Source organism: Mustela nivalis (assembly GCF_964662115.1).
Source record: "Mustela nivalis genome assembly, chromosome: 18".
Classification (NCBI taxonomy): Eukaryota; Metazoa; Chordata; class Mammalia; order Carnivora; family Mustelidae; genus Mustela; species Mustela nivalis.
In genome coordinates, this window is record NC_139037.1 from 61,679,445 (window position 1) to 61,700,818 (window position 21,374).

Consider the following 21,374-nt stretch of genomic DNA (forward strand, 5'->3'; position numbering starts at 1 on the left):
CTACCCCAGGAGATGGTAATAGGCATAGAGTGCCATGCCAAGACACGCACGCTGCTGCAGGGTTGTGACTGTGTCTGCTTAGTTCGGCATAGCAAGGTGAACCCCGGGCGTGATCTTGAAGCCCGGGAAAGCAAGTCCCAAGAGGCACCAGCTCTCCCGCCTCTCTTCTTCCCTGCCGCGACAGAGTGAACAGCCAAAGCCTTTCTGAGGAAACAGCAGCGAAGTGCGGTACCTGCCAAGCTGAAAACCTCTGCGAAAGCATAGGAGTCGCTGGGAAATCAGAGTCGGTTCTGTGGGCTGCTTTTGTTTCTTGCCTTAGTCTAGTATTCGCAGCACTATGGTAGCATACGGCATAGAGAGAAATCCTCTTTGCCCTGGCATCCCCTCTGGGAAAGCACAGCATGTTTTGCAAAACCAGATTCGGGTCTGAGGGATTCTCCTGTTGCCTGAGCTGGTCTCCTCAGCACGGTGTAATAAACCCGCATGGATCAAAATCTTCTTTGCCTGTGCATCTCTCTGCCTCAGAGAGAAGCGAGCTTGCGCCTGTGGAAAGAGCCTTAAGGAAAGGGAAATGTCTTTCACTGCGCACCCCAGGAGCATGTCTGTGAAAGGTGCAGCAAGCTGCCCAGTGAGAAGAGCAGGAGCCCTTGGCCTTCTGGTCTGGAAAAGGTTGCCAAGCAGGACAGCCGTCCAGGCAGGCACAGCGGCCGGTGACAATACAAGTGTCACTAGCTCCCTTTGCAGAGAAGGAAGTCTGGCCATCTAAGGAGACAGGAGGGGATGAGGTGGGCAGGGCGCGTGGTCCTCTCTTAGGAAGGAGTCTGGGCAGAGAGCATGCCTGTCCTGAGCCTCTGGGCTTAAGGTGACAGCAGCTCCTTGGCCACATGTCCCTGGGGCAGACATGCGTTAGCCACCAGGCGCCTACCCTGAACTCGCAAAAAAGCTCCCTGAAATAACGGGGAGTCAGATGCCATCTTCCTGCAGGATGTGGAAGCTTGGAGGAGGCACGGTGTTTAAGGGGAAGGAGTGGGGACAGTCCCCAAAGCTACCTATTCAGCGCACGGGCGGTTTGCTGGACCTGTCAGCTCTCCTTTCCTGTGGGGAAAGCACTGGCCAAGTCCACGAGTCCACCGGAGCGCCAGAGTAAAAGGCCAAGCGATGCCTACACTGGGAGATGGTAGTGTGCATAGAGTGCCATCTTAGGCTACGCACGCTACAGCAGGGTGGTGGCTGTGTCTGCTGAGTTCGGCCTGGCAGGGTGAACGCAGGACGCGAACATGGAGCCCTGGAAAGCAAGGCCCAAGAGGCAGCAGCTCTCCCGCAGTTCTTCTTCCCTGTCGCGACGGTAGCCTTACTAGGAAGCAGCAGTGAAGTGTTGTTCGATCCAAGCCAAAGACTCTGCGAAATGTTCTGCAGGCTGCTGCTGCTTGCCAGAGCCCAGTCTCGCGGTGGGAGAAACCCGCATACAGCGAAAGCCTCTTTTCCTGGGCATCTCCCCTGGGAAAGCACAGCATTCCATGGGAAATGAGAGTTGGGTTTGGGGATGCTGCTGTTGCTTGCCTGAGCTAGTCTCCGGAGCTCGGTGGAAGATACGCGCATGGATCGAAATACCCTTTGCCCTAGCATCCCCTCTGCCTGAGAGAGAAGCCAAGTGTGGGGAAGGCGCAGCACTCCGCCCCCGGAGAAGAGAAGGAGCCGTTGGCCTTGGGGTCAGGAAACGCTCCAGAAGCAGGATAGCCTGCCGTGGCACTAACAGCAGGCAGGTGGCAAGACAAGTGTCACCCGTTCCATGTGCGGAGCGATGGAACCCCGGCTGCTAAGGAGACATGAGGGGACGACTAGGGCAGAGGTTCGTGAACCACTCTGAGCAAGGAGTCTGGGCAGAAGGTAGGCCTGTCCTGTGCCTCTGGTCCCAAGGGGACAGCATCTCCGTGGCCACCTGTCCCAAGGGCTGTCCTGGGCTTGCCCCCAGGTGATATACCCGGAACGCTTAGAAACAAACCCATGGAGAAACGGGCAGTCAGATGCAGTCTTCCACCAAGATGTGGCAGCGATGAGGGTGGCAGGGATGTGCCGGGGAAAGAGTGGAGACAGAACCACACAGTTCCCCATCCAGTGCTCGGGCCGTGTGCAGTGATCCTGTCGCCTCCTCTCTCCTGTGGTGAAGGCACTGGCCTAGACCCCGAGTCTGCCTGAGCGCCAGAGCAAAAGGCAAAGCCTTACGTACCCCAGGAGATGGAAATGGCATAGAGTGCCATGCTAAGACACACACGCTGCTGCAGGGTTGTGACTGTGTCTACTTAGTTCGGCATAGCAAGGTGAACCCCCGGCGTGAACTTAAAGCCCAGGAAAGCAAGACCCAAGAGGCACGAGCTCTCCGGCGTCTATTCTACCCAGCCGCGACAGAGTGAACACCCAAAGCCTTTCTGAGGAAGCAGCAGCGAAGTGCGGTTCTTGCCAAGCTGAAAACCTCTGCGAAAGCATAGCAGTCGCTGGGAAATCAGAGTCGGTTCTGTGGTCGTCTGTTGCTACTTGCCTTAGCCTAGTATTCCTGGCAGGATGGGAGAAACCCGCATAGAGCGAAAGCCTCTTTGCCCTGGCAACCCCCCTGGGAAAGCACAGCATTCTTTGGGAAATCAGAGTCGGGTCTGTGGAATGCTCCTGTTTGGCTGACCTGGTCTCCACAGAACGGTGTGACAAAACCGCATGGAGCGAAAACCTCTTTGCCTGGGCATGCCTCTGCCTGAGAGAGAAGCGCGGTTGCGCCTGTGGATAGAGCCTTAAGGAAAGGGATAAGTTTTTCACTGCGCTCCCCAGGAGCATGTCTGTGGAAAGTGCAGCACGCTGCCCGGGGAGAAGAGCAGGAGCCGTTTGTCTTCTGGTCTGGAAAAGGTTACCAAGCAGGAGTGCCGGCCCTGGCAGGCACAGCGGCCGGTGGCAATACAAGTTTCACCGGCTCCCTGTGCAGAGACGGAAGCCTGGCCTGCTAAGGAGACAGGAGGGGATGAGGTGGGCAGGTCGCGTGGTCCTCTCTTAGGAAGCAGTCTGGGCAGAGAGCATGCCTGTCCTGAGCCTCTGGGCTTAAGGACACAGCAGCTCCTTGGCCACCTGTCCCTGGGGCAGACATGCACTAGCCACCAGGCGCATACCCTAAACTCGCAGAAACAGCTCCCTGAAATAATGGGGAGTCAGATGCCGTCTTCCTGCAGGATGTGGAAGCTTGGAGGAGGCACGGGGTTTAAGAGGAAGGAATGGGGACAGTCCCCAAAGCTCCCTATTCAGTGCATGGGCGGTGTGCAGGGATCCTTTCAGCTCTCCTTTTTTGTGCGGAAAGCACTGGCCTAGTCCGCGAGTCCGCCTGAGCGCCAGAGTAAAAGGCCAAGCGATGCCTACACTGGGAGCTGGTAGTGTGCATAGAGTGCCATCCTAGGCTACGCACACTCCTGCAGTGTTGTGGCGGTGCCTGCTTAGTTAGGCCTGGCAGGGTGAACGCAGGACGCGAACATGGAGCCCGGGAAAGCAAGGCCCAAAAGGCACCAGCTCTCCCACAGCTCTTTGCATTTTTGAGTTTTCATCACTCTTTATGTTACTTCTACTTCACAGATAAACAATTGCTAATGACAATGTGAACTTCCTACAAATGTGCAATCATTATCCCTAGGTACACATTACTGAAGTTCTTCGTTCCCTTTAAACATTATTTCTCTCTTGATATGCATTCTTGTTTTGTATTATATTGCATTCTAAAGATTTTTTTTAACAGACTGCATTTTTTAGAGTGGTTTGGGGATCAAAGTAAAATTCCCTTTCCCCACATACACACAGCCTTCCCCATTCTCAACATCCTGTACCACGGTGAAATTTTTCACGCTCACTGACCCTACACTTACACATCTTTATCACCCCAAAATCCACAGTTTACATTAGACTTCACTCTTGGTGGGGCACCAGGGTGGCTCAGTGGGTTAAGGCTTCTGCCTTCGGCTCAGGTCATAATCTCACGGTCCTGGCATCGAGCCCCAGACCAGACTCTCTGCTTGGCAGGGAGCCTGCTTTCCCCCTACCCCTGCTTTCCCCGCCTGCCTCTCTGCCTGCTTTGATGCCTGTCAAATAAATAAATAAAATCTTAAAAAAACCTTTTCTCATAGAGTTCACTCTTGGTATAGTATCTTATGCATTTTGACAACTATGTAGCGATATATATCTAAAATATCATACATATCATACAGAACATTTTCACTGGCCTAAAAATCCTCTGTGCTCTGCCTGTTCATCCTCCTCCTCTCCTAACTGCTACAAACCGCTGACCTTTATACCATTTGCATAGCTCTGCCTTTTCTAGAAGCTCATATAGTTGGAACCTTGCAACATGAAGCTTTTTCAAATTGACTTCTTTCACTTATTATGATGGATTTTAAGTTTGTTCCATGTCTTTTCATTGCTTGATAGCCATTTCTCTTTATCGCTGAATCATATCCCATTGTTTCAATGGACCACAGTTTATCTATCCATTCTCCTCCTGAAGGACATCTTGGTTACTTCCAACTCTTGGCACTTATGGGTAAAGCTGTTACAAACACAGGTTTATATGCAGAATTCTGTGTACACAAAGTTTTCGCTCTTTTGGGTGAGTACCAAGGAGCACGATTGCTGGATCATATGGTAAGAATATGTTTAGTTTTGTAAGAAACTGCCCAACTGTCTTCCAAAGTGGTAGCACCATTTTGGTGTTCTCACCAGAATGAATGAGAGTTTCTCTTGTTCCTCATCGTCAAAAGCATTTTATGTTAGTATTTTGGATTTTAGCCACTCTAATGGATGTGTAGTGATATAACATTGTTTTATTTATTTATTTATTTATTTATTTTTAAAAAAGATTTTATTTATTTATTTGACAGAGAGAGATCACAAGAAGACGGAGAGGCAGTCAGAGAGAGAGAGAGAGAAAGGGAAGCAGGCTCCTGCTGAGCAGAGAGCCCAACGTGGAACTCGATCCCAGGACCCTGAGATCATGACCTGAGCCAAAGGCAGCGGCTTAACCCACTGAGCCATCCAGGCGCCCCTCTTTGTTCTTTTAATTTACAATTCCTTAATTAGACATGCTGTGGATCATCACAGCATCTTTTCATATCATTATAGTCATCTCAATATCTTCTTCAGTGAGGTGTCTGTTCCAGTCCTTGCCAATGTTTCAATCAGGTCATTCATTTTCTTGTGTTTGAGTTAATAAATAAATACATAATAATAATAAATAAATCAATAATAAATAAATGAATGAATTCATTATATATATTATATATGTTACATATAGTATATTATATATATTATTACATATTAAATGATAATTTATTAAAAATAAATTGACTAATGAGGCCAAGAATTCAGAATCACAAATACTTCAGAACTAATAATAACTGCCTTCACTTGATGTTATTCTATAAGCTAAATCCTACGATCAAGTTTCAATTTTAAATTCTTACAATTTTAAATTCTTAAATCCTTATGAAGAAGCATCATTTGGAGGGAGCAGTTTTCATAATTTAGCATCCATCAGCCTTTTCTAAAAGATTTTATTTATTTATTGGACACACAGAAGAGAGAGAGAGTGAGAGATCTCAAGTAAGCAGAGAGGCAGGCAAACAGGGAGGGAAGCAGTCTTCCTTTTGAGCAGAGCCCGATGTGGGGCTGGATCCCAGGACCCAGAGATCATGACTTGAGATAAAGGCAGAGGCTTAACCCACCACTCACGTGATGAGAGAGCCCCTCAGGTGCCCCTCATACATCAGTCTTAATTGTTTGGAGGAAAATGTGTGGATGAATAATGCCTTAGGGAGCTAATCTCTCTAAAGAATTTTCAAGTCTTTACCCCTTCAAGGTTTTTGTATACTTCTGATAGCCCCTAAACATCCAGCTGATTTCTACAGTGACAGGCCTGTTAAAACCTGTCCTCCAACCAGGAATCGAGCTTGAAACATACCAGTCAAGAGCAACTTTGAGTCTTTTAAGGAATTTATCATCATTTCTTTGTTTTTGGTTAATATCTGAAATAGTTCCATATTACACTTGCATAATTTCTCCAGAGCTGACTTTGAAGGAGGCATTCAGTTTCAGCTAGTTCCATATTTTGGCAAGAACTATAATTCTATATATAGAAAAAAAACATACTTTAGGGCAGCTGGGTGGCTCAATGGGTTAAAATCTCTGCCTTCGGCTCAGGTCCCCACACAAAAATAATAATCACAAATGAAAACTAAGTTAGCTCTGAAGTCCCAAAGTCGAAAAATTGCCTTGAATCTGTCACTAGAAAGCACCCAAGGCCTCACTCTCTGGGTTCTGGGTGCCCTGGGAATGGCAGGAGGCTCTGACCCCCTTCCCTCTTCTACTCTTCTACTCTTTTTATAGCACTTTAATTTTGGCTTCAACCACTTCCTAGTCAGATCAGGTGAAATCATTTTCCTTCCCATACCCTCGATGTATTTCACACCTAGTAATTCTTTTTTTAAAGATCTTATTTACCCATTTGACAGACAGATCACAAGTAGGTAGAGAGGGAGGCAGAGAGAGAGGGGGAAAGCAGGCTCCCCGCTGAGCAGAGAGCCCGATGTGGGGCTCCATCCCAGGACCCTGAAATCATGACCTGAGCTGAAGGCAGAGGCCTAAACCACTGAGCCACCCAGGAGCCCCCATATCTGGTAATTTTTAATCAACGTGGATTTGCTGCATCAAATAGTTCCTTCTTCTTCAAATATAAGTATATAAATATATTGATCAAGTCACGCGCATGTCTTAGGAGAATGTCATACCTTTAGTAGCAAACTTGAAATCTTGGCCATTGCTTTTGATTTTTGTTTTGGTTTGATTTGGTTCGGTTTTTGTAATTTTAAAAATCCCTCCAGCCCTTGGCTCTGTCTGACCTGATTGCTTTCAGCTGTTTCTGCAACAAAATTGTCCCGGCAGCGACAATGTTTACAGTGGCGCCCCCTTCTGACACTTTGTTAATAAAAAGCATTTTTACTTTTTGTTTTTTTTTTTTTTTTGGCTATGGTAAATGTGGTACAACAATGAGGTATTTCAAAGAGGTGAACCACAGATAAATTTCTCTAAGGGTGGGGTGAGGGTTACTCAAAAGGGAACTTGGCAAGGCTTTTGAAGATATCGACAATCATTATAACATAACGTGACTGATTGTTACCGTGCTCTTAACGGGGCAAACACTTGTTGGCTTCCAAGATAGACTAATATAGTTGAGATGGTTCTAGCGGCCTTCTAGCACAGGGTCTCATGAGGCAGGGATTCTAGCCACTGGCTGTGCAAGGCATGAGGCCTGTTAGTGATTCTATTTTTTCCTCTGCAGAATGGGTCTTTCTACATTCCGGGTCCTTTCTACCCCAATAAATAAAGCGGCGTTTCTCTCAGTGAGTTGTACTTTTGGTTTAAACAGCCAACTGTCTCTTAAAAAGGACATTTGTTTAAGCTCCTTTAAAAAAAAAAAGTCCTTTCAAAAAAATCTTTTATTTTTTTATTTTTTATTTTTAATCCCATATGTTTACTCTGATCGTGGAACTTTGTCATTTTGACCTTCTCTGCTGATTAAAATATTCTCTCCAAAATGTCCGTTATTTGCAGGTACTTGCACTGTAGACCTTCTTTACATATTTTTTTAAAAAATACATTCACGATTCTTAGTGAAAATCCCGGGAATCTGAAAGACTACCATTTGCTATTCATCGAACAGTTACTGTCTCCACTAAGTGACAGGGTTTCAGAGAACGTGAGCTCACAAGAGATGTAACCTTTTTTCCACTTTCTGCTACCATGTTTATTTCTATGTTACTCAGAGGAGCCTTCTTTGTAGAAACATTATTATCCAATCTTTTATAAAGCTGAATTTAAATTCTGTCTCTTCATTCCCCACAAAGCTTAAGAAGCCAAGCAAATTTTGTTCCATTTTTTAAAAGCCCATAGATGGCATTTTTTTAATGTTGCATTTTTGAGTTTTCATCACTCTTTATGTTACTTCTACTTCACAGATAAACAATTGCTAATGACAATGTGAACTTCCTACAAATGTGCAATCATTATCCCTAGGTACACATTACTGAAGTTCTTCGTTCCCTTTAAACATTATTTCTCTCTTGATATGCATTCTTGTTTTGTATTATATTGCATTCTAAAGATTTTTTTTAACAGACTGCATTTTTTAGAGTGGTTTGGGAATCAAAGTAAAATTCCCTTTCCCCACATACACACAGCCTTCCCCATTCTCAACATCCTGTACCACGGTGAAATTTTTCACGCTCACTGACCCTACACTTACACATCTTTATCACCCCAAAGTCCACAGTTTACATTAGACTTCACTCTTGGTGGGGCACCAGGGTGGCTCAGTGGGTTAAGGCTTCTGCCTTCGGCTCAGGTCATAATCTCACGGTCCTGGCATCGAGCCCCAGACCAGACTCTCTGCTTGGCAGGGAGCCTGCTTTCCCCCTACCCCTGCTTTCCCCGCCTGCCTCTCTGCCTGCTTTGATGCCTGTCAAATAAATAAATAAAATCTTAAAAAAACCTTTTCTCATAGAGTTCACTCTTGGTATAGTATCTTATGCATTTTGACAACTATGTAGCGATATATATCTAAAATATCATACATATCATACAGAACATTTTCACTGGCCTAAAAATCCTCTGTGCTCTGCCTGTTCATCCTCCTCCTCTCCTAACTGCTACAAACCGCTGACCTTTATACCATTTGCATAGTTCTGCCTTTTCTAGAAGCTCATATAGTTGGAACCTTGCAACATAAAGCTTTTTCAAATTGACTTCTTTCACTTATTATGATGGATTTTAAGTTTGTTCCATGTTACATTTCTGAGTTTTCATCACTCTTTATTTTTATTCTTCTTCACAGATAAACAATTGCTAATGACAATGTGAAACCCTCATATTGTTTTTCAGAGTCCATAGTCTCTCATGGTTCATCTCCCCTTCCAATTTCTCCCACCTCCCTTCTTCTCTCTAACTTCCTATGTCCACGAAAAACTAATTTAAAAACATTCATCCACCAGAGTACCCAAAAGGCTACCACATAAAACTATCTGTCATTACATTATGTCGTTCTGCTTTTGCTTCTATTGCTGTCCAAACAATGTTTTAAAACATTCTTTAAAATGGGCCTTTTTAACAAGATTTTTACAAAAGATTTAATTTATTCATTTGTCAGAGAGATAGCACAAGCAGACGGAGAGGCAGGCAGAGTGGGAAGCAGTCTCCTGGTAAGCAAGAAGCCTGATGGGGGACTCGATCCCAGGATGCTGGGATTATGACCTGAGCTGGAGGTAGACAATTAATCAACTGAGCCATCCATGTGTCCCTGAAATGGGCATTTTTGACATTTCCTGATAGCAACTACACACTCATGAATCTCAAATTCATGATATATGGGGCTAATGGACTTGACAATCATGGAGTCAAGCATGCTGGATTTGACTCACGGGCCTGTCACTGTGAATTTGGGTGGCTTGCTAAACTTGCTACATAGAAACCCAAGCATGTAAGAATTTGCAGTATTGTGACAGTTCAGTGGTATAATGTATACATAAAAATACCTAAACCAGTGTCTCTCACAAAGTAGGTTCAAATAGACCAGCTCCCTTCCTGCCTTCATTCTGTCCTTGGAATTCCTTCCCTTGGGAGAAGTTCCTACTGCCTTTGTTACAAGAAATGAACGATATTTACTACACTGTTGGTGCATAGCATGGATCAATACATTGAGTGATAGTATTAACATACTTCTTGAACTGCCCATTGCCCCCCCAAGCACCAAATAAAATGTCATGCTCTGGGGAAACCAAAGTGAGAGGTCCCTAACTTTTAGGAGTTATGGACAGAAAGGAGATGCAAATAATGTGTCAGTGTAGAACCAGGGTAACTAATGTTTAAACCAGGAAGAGAAGGTGTGTGGAAGAAAGGCACTGATGATGCTTAAAGCCATTTGGCTGCATGGTGACTACCCTCAGACTGACAATTTGCCATGAAAGCTTCCAGGCAAATTTGAGATCTTTATTAGTGACAATATGGCTATAGCCTTAAGGGGAAGAAAAAAACCAAAAACCAAAAACCCAAACACACATACACACAAACTTGGTCTTGTGTCTTTTCACAAATAATGACAGTTATCAGAAATTTTATCTTTAAATGGGGAAAACAGCGACTGAAAATGTATTTCATTTGATTCATCACAGAATATGATGTTTTTGTTCATTTCACACCATTTTTTTAAGTTTTATTTAAATTAATGCAATCTGAGATAAAATGTTAATATTCCTGAGGGTATGGACATTGTATACAAATGAACCCAGCTAAGTGGGTTCCTGGACAGGGTCTGATCTATTTATAAAAGTAGCTGGAGCTAAGTGGTTTGTTCCAGAAGAAGATAACGCCTTCCCTCCGTTGCATTTGCCTTCTACAGCCTAAGTGGGAGTTAATACGTTCACTTGTCTCCTTAAATTTTGTCCAGAGTGTGTTAAAGCAGTCATAGGGGACCTGGGTGGTTTTGCCGTCTGCCTTCTCATAACAATGCCCCAGTTTTCTCCTGGAGAATCAACGTTCCCTCTTTCAGTCCATGCACTTAGACATCGGCAACTTCACACTGGCTCCTGACTCTAGCAGTGGCATGTCACCCACTAATGGCCTTTGAGAACATCACTGGTTGAGCCGCGAGTTTAGTAGATGCACGAGACCTTTGCTGGGTCGGTGAGGAGGTGGGACTCTGAATAACTAGCCCGAGATCCACTTGTGTGTGGTGGAACAAACGAGCAGTGATGTGTTGGCCAGAGTGCCCATCCTAGAGAGCCCTGAATGCCAGACAAAAGCATTTGAGACTATTTTTTCAGGCAACAGGAAGCCAGGAAGCTAGTTTTGAAAAGCGGCACATGAAAATGTGTGTTTTTGGAAGATTAGTCAGGCAGCTGTGTGTAAAATAGGGTGGAGGGAGGAGAGAACACAATCAATCCCAAGTGCATTTAATCTTTATGATGCAGTGTAATTTATTATGAAGTTGAATTTGCATCCTTATCCAAACGTAAGGGAAACTCCTGTCCAAAACTGTAAATGTTTTTTGGTTGCCTTTTTTTTTTTAAAGATTGTATTTATTTATATGACACAGAGAGAGATCACAAGCAGGCAGAGAGGCAGGCAGAAAGAGAGAGAGAGATGCAGGCTCCCGGCTGAGCAGAGAGGCTGATGCAAGGCTTGATCCCAGGACCCTGAAATTATGACCTGAGCCAAAGGCAGAGGCTTAACCCACAGAGCCACCACGGTGCCCCTGGTTGTCTTTTTAAGCATTCCTTGTCTCACATGAAGTGATTAAAAATTTGCAGATGTGCATTAAAATGATGTATTCCAAAATGTTAACAGAGGAATTAAAAAACTTATTAAGTAAATTATTATCATTTTTGTTGATTTGAAGCCTATTTGACAAGGGACATAGCATTCTGGTGCATATATGTAAACATGAATAATTATTTTTTAAAAAAATCTTTATTTATTTATTTGACAGAGATAAAAGGAGGCAGAGACAGGCAGAAAGAGGGAGGGGGAAAAAGGTTCCCCGGTGAGCAGAGAACCTGATGCGGGACTCGATCCCAGGACCCTGAGATCATGACCTGAGCTAAAGGCAGAGGCTTAACCCGCTGAGCCACCCAGGTGCCCCTAAACATGAATAATTCGTAAAGGTTCCTCTACTCACTTATATAGAAGCCCTTTTCCAAACAGAAGATTAAATCTCTCTTGGCTACTTCTATCAGCTTATTCTGAATTATTTTCAATCCAGAAGCATGAACTAGAAAACCACAGTTTTTACACAGTGTTTGGTTTTCCACCAAGAGAATCACATAATTTGGGGTGATTCAGTGTGGTGTGTTGCTGAAAGCATTTTCAATACTGTGGATACAAGAGGGTAGTGCAGAGAGGTAAGGAACAGGAGAAAAGGTATGGCTTTCTAATAAGCACTTTATTCTAGAATTTTCCTCCAGCCTTGGGAGCTCACCACTCACAAGAGTGTGCTGGTGCCTTGATCTCATGGGCCACAGTGTTCAGCATCTTCCAGCTGCTTTTTTAGTGAATACATATGTAACAATTGATTTCTTGCCCCGGACGTTGAGAGAAATATATGTTCAGAGGGATGGACACTATGAACCAACACCAGAAAACTCTCTCTGTAGTCTTCTTGTTAAATGAAAAAATATGGTTAAACCACTTTTGACAGCCTACTACATACAGCAAAATGTAAATCTTAATTGAAATATGTCCTCAAAGCTGTGCTTAAGCAACTGAGTCCTGAGCTTTTCAGGTTTTCAGTCTGAAAGAGTACACCTCTGGTGCTCTGAAAGGGAAGAGAAAGGACACCCTGTTCTCCATATAAATTAAAGAAGAGAAATCTGTGCATTTAAGTGGGCCATATAAAATTTATCAAGCAATTACCTCCTAACACCTTCCTATTCAAATTACCTGATATGCTCTCCCTATTCCTTTATTCCACGTTACTGCCTTCTCCAGGATTCTGTCTCACATCACAACATGTCTTCTGTTATTTCCTTCTTGCAAGCTAGTTTTGTTTTCTCCATCTAAAAAAACAACAATCATTGTGTATTTCAATTCCCATTTTCCTCAAATGCATTGATTCTTCTTATCTATTACTCTTTTCTCATACTCAGTGTCTTTGTCTTTATGGGGTTTGTACTTTGGTTTTCCCCATCCTTTACTGCCATTATATAATCAAATCTAATAACTTCTTAGAGAAAGTTAAAAATTCCTGCATAGCCACACGTGAACACAAAGTCACTGATTTTTAGCAAACCTATAAGATAGTCAGACATCCATTCAATTACTTTTTTTTAAGATTTTATTTATTTATTTGACAGAGAGAGTTGACAAGCAGACAGAGAGGCAGGCAGAGAGAGAGGAGGAAGCAGGCTCCCTGCTGAGCAGAGAGCCCGATTTGGGGCTCGGTCCCAGGACCCTGGGATCATGACCTGAGCCGAAGACAGTGGCTAAACCCACTGAGCCACCCATTCCATTTCTTAACTGCGTCTCAAATGCATACTGAGTTCTTACCTAAACCTAAGTTCTACTTCTTACACGTTGTTATATGACCAAATTCTTTCAGTTCAGTATTTTGTAACATTTAAATATTAATCAATTGATGCTTTGTCTTTGTATTTCTATGAAAATAATTTGAATACTGTAGATTTATTGATATATTTATAGATTTATAATCAAAGTTTCATCAGTTGAAGTTTTTGGAAATTTCAGATATAATGATTAACCTAAAATGATACTGCCTCAAATCCCTCTGATATCAAGGCCCAACACCTGATTATAGCCAAACCTGTGGTGGATAGTTCCATGGGAAATTGCAGTTACTTAACACTGATAGCATCTCATTTTCTCTCTCTCATTTTAGAATGTCTCCAACACAACCCAAAAGTGTAGGAGGAGAGTTAAAGTCCTCTGAGGACAGCTCTCAGTGAAGTGGAAATAAGAACCATAGATAAAATTGTCAGTTTTCAGGTCTTCATGAGGACAACTTAAAGAAGTTTCTCAGGACCTTTCAGTAAAAGCAAGCCTTCATTTTCTATCCACAACAATTATATCAACAATGTACCTCTTTGACAAAGTTGCTTCTTCACTGTATCACTTTCCCATTCTTTTCTCCCTTGGATAATCTCCCAGATAAACTAACAGTACTCAAATCCTTTGTCCTACTCTTTGCTCTCAGGATAAATGGAGCCAAAAGACTTAGATTAATATCAAGTTCTGAATGGGATCTTAGAGCTATTTCTGTCCAGATTTTCATAAACCTAGGGACCTTTGAATTATCAGGCTATAAATAAGTTCTAAATGGAGGGGGCAAAAGCAAAAAGTAGAAAATTTTATGTTTGATTTTTAATCATTATTAATTGACTTTATTGATTATTAAAAATGCTAACATTATAAAAGTGTGGATCTTTGTAAAACAATGTCATAATGTAAGAAATAAGTTGCATAGTCCTTTGGAGAATATTAAACCAAGTGTTCAGGTGCCATCTAATTTCTTGTTTAATCCAGAACTTTGGTGTGCATTATCTTGAGGAATAGGATTTTGAAGTCCAGACAGACTAACAGAAAACTGATCCAAATGTGTGTGTTTATATTTCTGCTTTTGTTGTAAAAATCAAAGTGTGATTGCTGGTTTAAAATGGTAAAACTAATAATGTTCATGGACTCTATTATAAATTTTCTAATTGTATGGGAAGAATCCAATAAACATAGAATTAATTGATTTGCAAATCCTCAAAGAGCTACAGGATCAGGTAGTGGTATGTTCTGATCCAACAGCATCATAATGCAGCATTTTATATGTGTAGCTACCGGATATTTTCATAAATGTTTGCTAGCTAGTCAGCCAATACAGAGAAATATTAGGTAGGGTAATTACTCACAGTTGTGTTTAATAAAATGAGAGAAAAATATCAAATGACACTAATAATAATAAACCTTGAGCAGGCTAAATAATTCAATGATAATTACAAGTATTAATCTAGCTTTCTTCCCTGATTATGACTCTTCTCTCCTTTATCATAATGGGAGTAGCAGATTGTCTGCAATGAATTGTGAAAACCCAGCAGTGACTTTGGCAGTGAAGGCCTCCCATCAATTTTGATAGGTTAAAATGATTCTGGTTGGTCTTGAGAAAACGTTTCAAATTTTTTTTTCTGTGTGTGTCATAAAAGAAGGAAGCAATAGTAAATTCCTGCTGTTATTCCATGGAGCCAATAAAATCATACTGCCAACAAGAGGCTGTTGACAATGTAAGACTAGTTAACTGTCTTGAAATACTAGGCCTGGAAATAAAATTCCAATATTTCACATAACCTCTTTTTTTTTTTAAAGAAAAAAACAAAACAACTATACTGCTTAAATTTAGGGCCCTGCTGTTGTGTAACTATTTTTGAACATGTCTACTGTAAGTGTATATATATATATTTTTTTCTGTGTAATAAATTCATTTAGAGATAAATTTGGATTGCAAATTATTTTGGGGGAGGCATGGTATTTGTGGCTAGTCTTACAAGTAAAAAGGACTAAAAGAAAGAAGAAAAACGTTTTTTATTACAGCATATTTACATCTGTCCAAAGTACTTATTTACTCTAATACTGACTAATGTATAATACTGTACACAAAGAAAGAAGTTAAATGAGTTACAATTCTGTGGAAGTATAGCTGGCCATTTTAAAACTTACCACTGAATCTTTCTGGTATGAAATATGATATCTGGCAATCTGGTCAAGTTCATTACATCAGGTCATTTGTATGTTCTTTTACCATTTTGATAGCATAGCACATTTTATACCCCAGACATTTTACAATGGAACTATGATGCATGTATTTTCAAAAGTATAGACATACATGAAGCTATGAGGTCAAAAAAGATGAATATCCGTAGTACCATATAGACTCAACAAAAAAAAGTGTCCAAGGCTCTGAGTGAGATTTATGAATATTGTGTAAGATTAGGCCAACATGTGGTTTTGATATAAATAATCTGTTCTTAAATTAGAATTACAGACGTTGAGTACAGTGTTGAAAATGGCAGATAGATTTTAGCTATCTTTGCTCATTAGGGAATATGAAAAAAATGTTTAGTTTGGTCAGATTTTCACTTAACTTCTGAAAAATCTTACGTTTGAGAGAACCCTTCTGAAATAAGAATCCTTAAAGACATAACCCCTTTGGCACAAGTTTTCAAGAAACTTGTTTGATGTTGTAGACAATTATATGGCACACGTACTGTTCTAGATGTTTCATGCCGATAATATGTAAGCCATACCAAGGCTACATATACATATAGAGATGTTCCTCAGCTTACAAGGGGGCTATGTACAGAGAAACACATAAAAAAATTGAAAATGCATTTAATACCCCTAAACTATCAAATATCATAGCTTACCTTAAGCTTATTTAAACATACTCAGAACACTTACATTTGCCTGCATTTGGGCAAAATCATCTTAAGCAAAGCCTATTTTATAACAATGTATCAAATATCACTTGCAATTTATTAAATATTACACTAAAAAAAAGAAGAATGGTTATATATAGAATGGTTGTAAGAATATCAGTTGTTAACCCCTGTAACCTTCTAGCTGACTGGGAGCTGTGGCTCACTGCCCCTGCCCAGCATCACAAGACGGCCCCATACCACATGTCACTGGCCCTTTTTATAAAGACCCAAATTCAAATTTCAAAGTAGAGTTTCGACTGAATCACTTTCACTTTCACATCATTGCCAAATATATCATAAGTTGAATCATTGTAAATCAGGAGCCATCTGATTTGAAAGTTAAATCACAGTCACCCATATACACACAAAAAAAGGCCTTCGTGTAGGGCCATCTATGTATCTCTAAACAACATAGCATGACCTATCAACGGCAAAAAAATGGATGCGAATGGGACAATTGCTTTGCGTCAGTACTCTGAGCAGTAACATACATGGCCTTACTCACCTAGCAGAACTCCAGAGCTAGCTGATGGCAAGGAATTTTACAAATGTTTGCTGAACAGCTTAAGCACTATTATTTTTAACTTAGTGTGCATATCTGTTTTCTAAAGATATGTTAATTTATTTTATTGACTTATTACAAAACCAAATAATTTCCTCTTATTTAAGTGGCAGGTAAATAGAATTCTTTTTAATTTAAATCAAATGGCTTTTTAGGGAAAATATACTAAAAATTCTGAAACTTGTATTGCTTATGAATCTTTTATTGGAATCCTTATCAAGTTGTATTTTTCAAGTTTTTCCTAAGTAATCTTCAATGAATTGAAAATATTTTTTGGATTTTATTCAAGGCTATTAACACACAATTTCATTATGTTAAATATAGTGCTAAACGTTCAACCAAAACGTTGTGTCTTTTTTTTTCCACTACCACATCCTCCGTCTACTGACTGGATTCTCTCCACAACTAGCACATATATACCATTGTCTATCTTTAGGATAAGTAAGGGTCATCTTTTGTCCTTATTCCTCGTATGCTTCTGAATTTGTTGAATTTTAATATAGTCACACCATAAGCATCACATATTTGATTCCCCTTTCAATAGTAAACAGTGCACACCAGAGCATACCTTCAAAGCTATCAATATACTTACTCTGGTATATTATTTTTGTATTTTTGTAAATTAAAATAACTAAATTATAGAACAGGAGTTTCAGGTGGTAGGTGTTGTAAGTTTTACCCAAACTGACTTCTGTCAAACTCGTTTTTGTCATCATATATGTGAAGTAGTTTTCTCAGGTTTATTTTTAGAATATCCTTGTATAATGAATATTTACACTGATATCTAGTATAAAAATCTTGCAATTTATTTTAGAAACATTAAGATATTGAAAATCAATCTATTTCTTTAATTCATTCAAGACATTTTTGGCTTGTTTCCAGTACTTTCTTACTGGTTAAAAAATGAATTTGAAGTAGTCTGAATTTCATTATTATATGGCACTTCCTTTTTGATGAATACAAAGACAATATTCTATATTAGCTATCTGAGAAGAATTCATTTTTTTATTTTATTTATTTGTAAGAGAGAGAGAGTGAGAAAGAGCACAAGCAGGGGGAGCAGCAGGGTGAGGGAGAAGCAAACTCCCGGCTAAGCAGGGAATCTGTTGCAGAACTGGGTCCCAGGACCCTAAGATCATGACCTGAGCTAAAGGCTCAGGTGTTTAACTGACTGAGCCACCCAGGTGTCCCAATCTGAGAAGAGTTCTGTATGTTATTCCTATTCATATGAAGTTTAAAGTCTAGGTAATTAACTTAATATTTTAGTGGCTATTACATAGATAGCACTATGTTCCAGGCAGAGAGTAAGAAAGAAATATTAAATCAACCATATTCTAGGCATTCTAAATGAAAATAATTCATCAATCATAATAAATCCTTCTATTTATGGAATATCAACTTATAAGCTTTCCTCCATATGAACAATGCCAAATACCAGAATAAAGGGTCATCTAATACAAATAAAGGATAGAATTAAAGAATTCTGGTAAGCCATTTATTTTGAAAAATGGTGCTATATTGTTGCTGAGTTGTGGCTTTCAGTTACATAATATCTGATAAGTGTAGAAGTAACATGAGTGTTACGTGAGATGAGAAATGGTATATAATTAAGATATTTCTAAAAGTACAGATAAATACAGATTTGTAAACATAGCATTATGAACAAATAAAAATAAATGATAGCTACACACTCTAAAGTGAATAAATCTTGGAAAGTTAATAGAGAAGTAAAACAAGGACAGTGCAAAAGTATGGTACATTTTTGTAAAGTTCAAAAAAATTCTGTGAAACCGTAGATGGACTTAAAGATACTATTATATATCAAATATAGTAAAAATTAAGCAAGGAAATAGCAAACATAAAATAACCAAAGCATACAAACTTGGGTAGATACAATAGGTGTGATCATGTTCTACTTCATAAAGAGATGAGTTAATAGATAAATAAAAGTAACTAGACTTTTTAGAAGTTAATAAAACCTTGCCTGTTATTTCTTAGTAATATAAAATATATGGTTTTCTAACAAAAACGTTTATCTTAAAAATATTTAAAAATAAATTTCAGGCTACTCATAAGGTTCTATTTACTTTTCCACTGAAGGAAAAGCTGGTTGTTGTAGTTGTAGTTGTTTGTTTGTTTTAGTCTCCTCCTAGTTTTCATTATTATAATGTGGAATGAGGAATGTTAGATTGAAAAGTGAATTATTTTATAGACAAAAATCATTACTTGATTCACCTCCTGGTACAGCAGATGGAACTCCTGAAAATATGCCCTTTTGCCTTATGGAAGAGTAACAGTTATGCTTACTTCTGAAACATGCTTGGTGGTGGCCCTAAATAGTGACAACATAGTAAACATTTTGAATATTTGCAATTAATTTTTATATTCACAGGGCTCCAAAAGGCACTGCTGGTATCTTAGCAGGTAATTCAATAAAGCTAAAAGTTGCCTGACTGTTTAAAAATATTAACAAGGCACAAAACATGGCAGAAGTATTGTCCTCAGATATTATTTTTTTCCATATGCTCCTAATTCCAGACATGACAAGTAATTTTTTAAAATTTTTGTTATAAAAGATTTTATTTATTTTTTTGACAGAGATCACAAGTAAGCAGAGTCAGGCAGAGAGAGAGGAGGAAGCAGGCTCCCTGCTGAGCAGAGAGCCCAATGCATGGCTTGATCCCAGGACCCTGAGATCATGACCCGAGCCGAAGGCAGCAGCCCAAACCACTGAGCCACCCAGGCGCCCAATGTTTTACTTTCCAATATACTACTTAAAATATAAAACCTATTCCATTTTGTAATAAGTTTACCATTTAAAAAATGGTAATTTTCTCATTGTGTCTTCCCCTCTAATTGCTTTATTTTGAATAAAAAATTTCACAATAAACATAACGGATGCTTTCCTTTTGATGGTCCCTCTGTTGGTCATATTGTATATGAATCATGACAATTAGTTTTACAAAATTTATTGATGTTTGTTGATATGTTTTATCATAACTAATTTTCCCTCCCTTATCTAGATTCCCCAGCTTTCAGACAGGTGGACACTTCAATAAAACATACCCAAGGAATGTATCAAGTACTTCTTAGACATCTCTCAGATCCTTGAGGTCTCATTTTGCCTAGGGATTTGCAATAGGTTCTGCCAGAGGCACTACTGTGACAACTGATGTCCATGGTCTATCTCCTGCTAAGCTCAAGAGGTCACTGGTTTCCAAGGTTATCTATACAAATAATGCATTCCAGCAAGTTCTTTTTTTTTTAGTATTAACAAACTTATTTTAAAGTTTATATGGAGAGGCAAAGACTCACAATATTCAACATAGTGTTGAAGGAGAACAAAGACTGAGGACTGCCCTCAAAGTTTACCATAACGATGGGCGCCTGGGTTGCTCAGTGGGTTAAGTCTCTACCTTCGGCTCAGGTCATGATCCCAGGGTCCTGTGATCGGGTCCCGCATAGGGCTCTCTGCTCAGCAGGGAGCCTGCTTCTCCTCATCTCACTCTCTGTCTGTCTCTGTGCCTATTTGTGATCTCTCTCTCTGTCAAATAAATAAATAAAATCTTTTTTAAAAAGTTTACCATAACGATAATTGTAAGAAAGATATTGTAATGCCACAGAAAGACTAGATTAAAGGAACTGAATATATATTATCAATTATATTTTATATTTAATATAAAAGCAAAAGCAATACAAGAGAGCAAAATACAATCTTTCAAACAAATGGTCCTGGAGTAATGGTGAAGCTAAATGTAAAAATATAAAATAAAAATAAAATAAAATAATAAAATAAAATAAATCCATGCAGATATCATACACTCTTCACAAAAATTAACTCAGATTGGATTATAAACCTAAACATGAAACATGTAGAAGGTAATATAGAAGAAAATTTAAATGACCTTGGTTTTGGAAATAACTTTAGCTACAAAAGCACAAGCACTGAATTTAAAAATGTCTACTCTGTGAAACACAATGCCAAGAGAATGAAAAGGCAAAGCACAGACTATGAGAAAAAATTTGCAAAATACACATCTGGCAAAGGACTCTTAATCAAAAATACACAAAGACCCCTTAAAACTCAACAATGGGGGAAAAACCTGATTAAAAATGAACCAAAGACCTTAGCAGATACCTCACAGAAGAAAATATTACAGATGGCAAATAAGCATATAAAAAGATGCTTCACATCATATGTCATCAGGAAAATGCAAATTAAAACAAAAAAGAGACACCAGTACATACCCAGAATCCAGAACACTGACAACAGAACACGAAATGTTGGTGAGGATGTGGAGCAACAGGAATGTTCTTCCATGTCTATTGAGAATAAAGAATGGAAAACAACTTGGCAGTTTCTTACAAAACTAAACATATTCTTGCCAGATGATTCAGCAGTAGCAGTTCTTGGTATTTATCCAAAGAAGATGAAATCTATACCCACAAAGATGTCTATAGAAGTTTTATTCATAACTGACAAAAGCTTGGAAGCAACCAAGATATCCTTCCATAGGTGAAAGGTCAAATAAAGTGTAGTACATGCAAACAATGGAATATTATTTAATGCTAGAGAAATGAATTACCATGCCATGAAAAGATTTGGATATAAATATTCAATAAATATTTGATTTTAGGCTTCTACCTGTCTATCAATAGTATTAGTATATTTTAACAGTGAATGCTCAGCATTCATGAATTTACCTAATAATATTTTGCGTTCAATATTTTATATACTTCAACCTCTATGATTAAGTTCCTAATAATTTTGA